Genomic DNA, 9,233 nt, shown 5'->3' on the forward strand with positions numbered 1-9,233 from the left:
GCTTACTTTGCATATGGTGTATGTCACCTAGAATTTTGAAGATGAAATTGTTTGGGAGAGAGAGACAGATGGCAAGTTTATTAAGTCATTATTATTTGTAGAAAAAAAATAAAAAATAAAATACTATCAGACAATCGTGACCGTGTGATGAACTTTGGACGGTTATGAAGGTAGGCGAAATCACTGTTCATTTTTGCCTATAGGCGCTTTGTAGTATCTTCATATATATATATATATATACATATATATGTATCGGATGGCTAAAAATGTGTGCTATTTTTTTCTACAAATTGGATATAATAGAGTATGCTCAGTGACCTAGATTCAATCTCAAACGATGTGCTATCTATTATTATTTCAAAGGAAATTCTCAATGGTTCCTCTATAAAATCCCAATGCCATTCAGAGTTATTTCTAGTTCTTAAAGAATTATTTTTTGATCCTAGGATTTGTGCACAAACAATTACTCAATCTTTGAGTTTCAAGAGTACCTTAGTAAATTTTAGGATAAAAAGTTACTAAATATTCAGTTTATAGGGTAGCATGCTATTTTTTGGCTAACAATATCTAGGTTCTCATTGAAAAAAAGACTAATGCAATCTTACAGATGAATATATATATATATATATATATATATATATATATATATATATATATATATATATATATATATATATATATATATATATATATATATATATATATGTTCCACCTATTTTCTTTTCTTTTGGCAAATATCACTTGCAAGTAGTCTTCTTACAGTAATTTTTGCTTCAAATAAAATAAAACTAACAAATCCAATATCTTAAAAACCTTGATGCTATTAAACTAATTTTGTTTAAACAAAAAAAATATCCACAATTCCAATGCTTGGGAATATAAAGATAATATAATTAAATGTGACAAAAAACAAAAAGAAAATGTCGGCGATTACCTCAACCGGGCTTATTACTCCCCACACCGAGTCACCACATCCGATGGCGCGGGATCAATCATCAACCTTCAATCTCATTCGGGAAAGCAAGTTTAGGCCAAGCCACACCAATAGAACATGAACCCCTTTGATCACAAGCTCAAACCCTAAGTGAATTCATTTAGCAACCTAATTTGAAAAAGATGGATTCTCCTTTTGTTATACCCTAAAACCCTTCGCTATAAATCTATAGTTGAGAGAAGAGAGAGAGAAGAACCCCATAGCCTAAACCCTTGGCCTTTTTTACTATGTGGGAGAGAGAGAGATCAAAGATGAGAGAGAGGGATGTGCCCCCTTTAAGCTTTCATGTGAGAGAGACCCTTCCACAAATTGATTATATCTTTCAAACCACAAGGACTTTTTTGATGAAACATCTTTTGTTTGAAAGTAGACTTAATTTTATGAATTATGGTAAAATTTCAGTAAGAAATAAATTCATATGATTGGTGAAAAAAATCACGGAACCCAATAGACAGTTACTGGATTTTTTAAGGTCAGAACTGACACCCTTAACTGAAGATTCCATAACTCTCAATTCCCTCAGGATCTCCCACTGAAATTTTGCAGGTAAATCAAATTCTCAAGGACACACAATTTCACTAAGTATGTAATAGAAAAATACATCATTATCTTTTTCATATAACTGCTCCAAAATAACTCAAAATACCCATTCCGTAGAGTGCTTTTTTCGGTGTTTGAATATTCCAATAATTCTTAACTATAGGTGTATTACTTGACCATAAGGGTCATTAACTTTCTTATATCTCATTCCCAAGCTTGATCCAGACTCAGTAAAGAGAAAAATATAATTGATGACATCAAATATCAATAGCTCTTATACAAATGAAAGAAAGACTAATGCGATTTTACCGGGGAATATATATATACAAATGAAAGAAAGGTCATTAACTTTCTTTTCACCTCTTTTCTTTCTTTTTCTTTTCTTTTGGCAAAGATCACTTACAAGTAGTCTTGTTACACTAGTTCTTGCTTCAAATAAAATAAAACTAATAAATCCAATATCTTAAAAACCTTGATGCCATTAAACCAGTTTTCTTTAAACAAAGAAAATATCTACAATTCTTATGCTTGGGAATATAAAGATAATATAATTAAATATGAAAAGAAACAAAAGGAGAGTGCAGGAGATTACCTTAACAGGACGTATTACATCCCATAACAAGTCACCACCATTCGATGGTATGAGATCAATGATCAACATTTAATCTGACCAGGGAATGTAAGTTTAGGCCTAGCCACACTAATAGAACATGAACACCTTTGATCACAAACTCAAACCCTAGGTGAATTCCCTTAGCAACTTAGTTTGAGAGAGATGAATTCTCTTTTTGCCATGCTTTAAAACCCTTATCCATAAATCCATAGTTGAGAGATGGGAGAGAGAAGAACCCTATAGCCTAAACCTTTAGCCCCTTTTACAATGTGGGAGAGAGAGAGATCAAAGACGAGAGTGGGATGTGGGAGAGAGAGAGATCAAAGATGAGAGAGTGAGATGTGCCCCCTTTAGGCTTTCATGAGAAAGAGAGAAACATTCTTAGGTCAAGAGATAGAAAGATAAGGTGTAGATTTTAGGTAGAGACAATCCCTTTTTTATAGGTTTTGAATAATATTAGGGTTTTCCTTGACTTGCCTCTTATTGTGAGATTGAATATAAACCATTGATCTTGGATGACTTGTGGGATGAAAGATTTGAGTCATCCATTCTATAGATAGACCATTAACATTATGGAAGATTCTAGAACCTTTATCCCCCTTTCCTAAACCATTTTTCCATCAATATAAATTAAATAAAATAATTTCAAATATAATATTGTGCATACCAAACTAATGCACAAGCCTTCTCATGCTTTCTAAAAATTCATTCAAAGCTTTCTTAAGCCAATACCTTGCCAAAACACATAGCAACTTGGCCTACAAGTCAAAATCGCTTATTAAAAAAATAGAAAGCTTCTAAATGGGTGGGGCATGCCACCCATGAGAGGATCTCATGGGCCCCACCATCTAGGCCATAGTTGGCCCTTGTGAATAATGGCCCCCCATGCAATTTTGAATATTTTTAAAACGCAATAAAATAATTTTAGAATTTATTTTAATATTTAAATTAATTTAAAATCAATATATCTGATTTTATAATCCAAATTTGATAAATAAAATATCCAGAGATCTAGAAAAATTTAAATAATAATTCTAAAATAATATATATCATAAAAGAAATATAATTAAATTCATTAGATAGGAAAATTATCCACATGGTCTAGGAATTAAATCAATCATACACTAAGGCACTCCATCATCAACTGTTGACTGCGAACCACATTTGCTTTATCAAAGACCTAGTGTTTTTCATCACCCATAGTCCATGTAAGGGTTCATTAGCGGGTCACTAAAGTCTGGTCGATGAGCCAATGGGTCACAATCCCAGTATGTGAATTTCAGATTATCCTTTAGAGATGAGCCAAGGTCACATAGACCTGATACGAGCACAACTCCTATGACGCATAGGGGTATCTTTTGCACATGCATACGCTTCACCCTGAAAGGTGGCTTGCTCTCCCAAAACGATCTATCAATATGCATGCCATATGATGGTAGATGGATAAGGCCTTGACCCCCATCTATGAAGGCCACTATCACATACAAAGGTCACACGGTTCCTTGGCTCACTCATCCGGGCATACTTTAACCTCATCAAGGGATGACTCATTAGAACCCTTATCGGTTTATACTCTATGCCTAGGTAACATAGGTTTTTTCTAACAGACGGTTAGACCGTCAAGCATAGTTCGGTATTAGCAAACATCGTTTGCTTAGTATGATCCACGAGGGACCACACTCACCTTGAGTTCATGTTCTACTATATCATTTCATTTTACAAGCACATATAAGGCCTTTAATGGTTAAACTCACCCAATACTCACTGTTCTTGCTCAAAGCATGAGATGGCTGGAATTTCTGTCTAGTTCACAGGACAATCCCCCTTTGCAAATTTTTGGCACACGTTTGGTTGGAAAAAAAATAAAATTCCAAGAAACATTTAGTTACATAATAATGTTTTAAGAATTATGAGCAAACCATATTTTTGCTTGGATTTAGGACATCATCAATATTATCATTATTCAATAATTATCCTAATTATTTGGAGTCAGCAATTCATCATCAGATGTGGCAAAATTTTATGCTGACTGCCAATCTAACGTAACCCACCTCTTTTACTTGGGCTTGAGATGGGTTAAAGGAAAGTTTAAGATCCTAACACTTATTAGATCATCTTAAATAAATAGAAATGTATCTCGGTCTTACAATAATAATATGCGCCCCCATAAATATTGCCGAATGTTGTGAGAATTCTGTCGGGACAGCGTTCTTACCGTACGAGGAGTGTGCCACATTATGATAAAATCAAAGTGGGCAAGGTAATAATGAAAAAAATGAAAAATTCTATAACTAGGAATTTTATGAATATATTCCCTTGATCTTTTGGTGGTATGATGATAAAAAACAGAGAGTGGCCTAGATTTTGTCACTCAGGTTTTTGAGGGCTGAAAATTACAAGGGTGATTGCTACTCTTCCACCACTTTCAAAAAGGAATGTGGTGCTTCTTGACACATAGTTGAAGCTCGGTATTCTCCAATGAGATTTGGAAGAAAGTGTTTTCTATTTCTTTGAGAAGGGAAAGAGGATATGGAAATCAATTTGACATGAGATGGAAATCAAAGAAGAATCATGGTAATTCTTTTATTGCTTCATGGAATCTATTTGTGGTGCCCTGTGTTTTTTCTCTTCTAAAATTGGGCATGGAGTTTGGTCAAAAATCATAGTTAAGGGAGATCCTATGAGTGTAATTAAATGGTGTAATAAAGAAATGGAGACACCATGATTAATGAAGCTACTTTGGGAAGAGATTATGGATTTATGTGCTCACAAGGATGGTTAGATTTGTACATGTCATAGATCCAAGAATGCTATTGCTGATGGCCAGGCCGAAGATGGTGTACAAGCTCAAATACTACTAATAACTTGTTAAGAATAGAGTATATAATTGATTGTTGTAATAGTCGGTAACTGTAGATTAGGAAAGTGGCTTTTGAAGTTGTAAAAGAAAGGGTGCCTTATACAGTATAAGAAGGGTGCCTTATACAAACCTCACCCTTCAATAATCTACGGGGGGACTCCTTTTTCTATCCATTACACATTGATAACCTTTTTGTTAAGGGATTGTCAATAAGGAGACCATTTATCTTTTGTATATGAAAGTCATAACCATTATTGGCCCTTAAATTGGGTGTTATTGAATATATATAAAGTTCTAAATTTTTTTTTTTTTTGGACTTTGTAAATCACCCCAAACTATTCAATTTGACATCTAATGAGTGAGAATGATTGTGATTTTCATGTACAAAAGATAAATAGTCTCTTTATAAATGATCCCTATCGTTAAAAGGTTACATGGGCAAGCAAAATGATTCGATCCAAGTTGGTGTTTTTCAATTTTGTATAAATGTTTTCTAAAGAAGGCTCTCTTACATGGGCGACCAAAATGATTCGATCCAAGTTGGTGGATAAGGTGAAGGTTCTTTAGGTGGATAAGGTGAAGGCTCCCTTAAAGAAGGCAAATTATTTTCATCTACTTCTTGGACTTTGAGACCTACATGATATTCCTCTTCTAAGGGTTGAGTTGTGAGTTGATTTGTGCATATGGTTAAAAAAGGAAATAATTGCCATATGGTTAAAAAAGGAAATAATACCACCCGCCACAATGATGTATATTGTAGAGTTCGGGGGTATCAGCCACTAGTTCCTGTCTCTGTCATATGGATATAGACACAAGTGTTGTGTGTCTAGTACTTTCACATAAAATTCTTGGATGACCTGACACGTTTATATATATATATATATATATATATATATATATATATATATATATATATATATATAAAGTTTTTGTACGCTCATGTCAGTATCGCTACAGTAAACCCCCAATGGCCCAGATCAAATCTGGATCGATTTGACAGTCACGGTTGTCTAAAAGTGTTTGAATTTTATTTTTTATTTTTCAAAATTGGAATCACTTGAAATTTTAGATGTGTATTCTTCTCATTAAGATGCACCTAATAAAAATATAAAAACAAAATTTATAAAAAATAAATTGACCAAAATACTCCCAAAACATTTCGACTGTATTTTTTTGATATTGTTTGTAGATTCACATATTTTTGAAGACCACACGCCTAAAATTTCAAATGATTTGGATTTGTAGAAAAAACATTAAAATTCAAATACTACTGGACAACCGTGATCGTCAGATCGGACCATATTCGATCTGGGCCGTTCGGCTTTTACTATAGCGGTACATGAATCGGCGTACCATAGCATCTTCCTATATATATATATATATATATATATATATATATATATGAGAAATGATCCTAAGGGACCCTCCCCCATCTATATGTGTAGGACCCCAAAGGATCACCATTGAATTTAGCACGGATATCTAAAAACGTCAAGTCCTACACTCATGTGATAATTTTTCTAGAGATCCGTGTCAAATTTACTGGTGATCTTTTGGGTTCTTACACACATAAGTGTGGGAGGGTCCTATAGGATCATTGCTCATATATATATATATATATAATGATAGGATTAGCTCACTAGCTTATCTGAGTATATGTGTTCACATGAGCCTAACGATCCAGATTGAATCTAGGCTGATCTGGCGTTCACAACCTCATTTCGTATTTGAAGTTTAAATTTTTTATTACAAATCCAAATAATATGAAATTTTAAACGTGTATTCTTCAAAAATAGCAAAATCTAATAAAAATATAAAAACAGTAATTTGCAAGAAATAATTGATAAAAATACCCCTAAAACGTTTCGGGGGTATTTTGATCAATTTAGTTTTTGTGACTTATTTTTAAAATATTTTTGCTAGGTGCGCCTTGATGAGAAGAATGAACGCTTAAAATTTCAAGTTATTTGGATTCGTAGAAAAAGAATTAAAATTCAAACACGAAATAAGGTCGTGGCCGTCAAATCAGTCCAGATTCAATTCGAGCTATTGGGCTCATATGTTCATATGAGCTAGTGGACTAATCTCAGCATATATATATATATATATATATATATATATATATATATATATATATATATATATATATATATATATGAAACAATGATTTCATGCAACGGTTGTATCATAGTATAATACAACCACATTTCTGGAAAACCATGTTTGTGGGATTTGTATAACTCAAAGTTTTCCACAGACACACTGTGTTCATCTAAATAATCAATCTAAAGTAATAATAATAGTAAATCGAAGCCTATATATGATTAAAATGAGTCCCCTCCAAAAATGAATCTAGACCATCCACTTGATGATTTTAAGATCTAGGCTTTTATGAATTCAAAATAATTTTTTTCTTCTTTAATATTGTTAATCTAATGACAATAATGTTATCTAAAAATTTTGAAAAAAAAAAAGAGATCATTCTAAGGCCTAGATCTAAGCATCTCACTAAAATAGACGACCTATGTTAATAATGTTAAAATAATATTTTATAAGTTGCGTTTTCAATTTTTTTTTTTTTTGTGATTGCTCATTAGAATGAAAAGAATGTATATTTTAAAATTTGGACCAAAAAAATGACTCTAACATGTTACTGAAGGTTGTTGCCATCATTATACAACCATTGCATGAAATCATTACCCATCCATATATATATATATAAATATATACTTTAGAGCTTGTGTACATATGACCAAGTCACACTAAAATAAAATATTAAAAAAACAATAGACATAAAATAAAATGATAAAATTACCCCTGAGACTTTACAAGGGTATTTTATGTAATTTTTATCATTCAAATTATTTGTTTTATATTTTATTCATGTGCATCTCAAAAGGCGCACAAAGCTACAAATTTTAGATCATTATAATTTGTAAAAAAAATATTAAAATTCAAATACTATCAGACATTTGTGATTGTTTGATAAGCTTTGAACGATAATAAAGTCGTAGTTGAAGTACTGTAGAACATCATCTATTATATATATATAAAATTTATTTAGGGGTATTTTGATTAATTTATTTCTTATAAATTATTTTTTTGATATTTTTATTAGATTCTCCTATTTTTGAAAAATACATGCCTAAAATTTCAAAGTATTTGGATTCGTAGAAAAATAATTAAAATTCAAATACGAAATGAAGTCATGTCCGTCAGATCAGCCCAGATTCAATGAGGACCATGGGACTCATATGAACACATATGTTCATATGAGGTAGTGGGCTATATATATATATATATATATATATATATATATATATATATATATATATATATATATATATATATATATAATGTCAGTCTACTAGCTGATAAAATAATGTAGGCCCAATGGCTTAGATTGGATCTGGGTTGATATGATGGTCATTATTATATTTTCTATTTGAATTTTAATCTTTTCTCTGTAGATCTAAACCATTTGAAATTTATGCAATGACACTCTTACAACCACCCATTTTGAAATTTAAGGGACGAGAAGCTTGTGACCTCTATGTATAAAAGATATATAGTCTATTTAAAGATAATCCTATTTTTTTTAGATTAGCCTATTTTTCAAGAGTAGAGGCTTAAAATTTTAAGTGACTTGAATATGTAAAAAATAAAATAAAATTAAAATACAAAATAAAATCATAACCATTGCATCGGCCCAGATTCAATCTAGGCCATTGGGCATTTTCTTAGCTGTAAGCTATTGGGCTGGTCTCAGACTCTCCATATATACATATATATATAAATACATGTAAGCATTTATTAAATGTAGTCAATATTTTTTGATATTTTAAACCCTAACCCTATAATTTAGAAAATTTTGTCTGATATTATAGGGATATCTATTTTATCCCTTCTAATGACAAAAACTTCCCTTGCTAAAAAAATGTTTGTACTGCAAAACAAGGGTAATTAGTGTAAAAACAATATTGAGTACATGCTCACATATATACAAATATGTGCTTATACATGTTAGCATTTACTAAATGTACTCAACATTTTTGAACATTTAATATCCTTACCCTATAATTTAGAAAAAAATTGCCTAATTATTATATAAATATCTATTCTACCCCTCTTAATGACAAAAAATTCCAGTGCTAAAAAAATATTTGTACTGCAAAGCAAAGGTAATTAGTGTCAAAAAATATTGAGTACATTTAGTACATGCTCAG

This window comes from Amborella trichopoda, chromosome 4 (genome assembly GCF_054954075.1).
Source record: "Amborella trichopoda isolate Santa Cruz 75 chromosome 4, AtrichopodaSantaCruz75HAP2 v2.0, whole genome shotgun sequence".
NCBI classification, from domain to species: domain Eukaryota; kingdom Viridiplantae; phylum Streptophyta; class Magnoliopsida; order Amborellales; family Amborellaceae; genus Amborella; species Amborella trichopoda.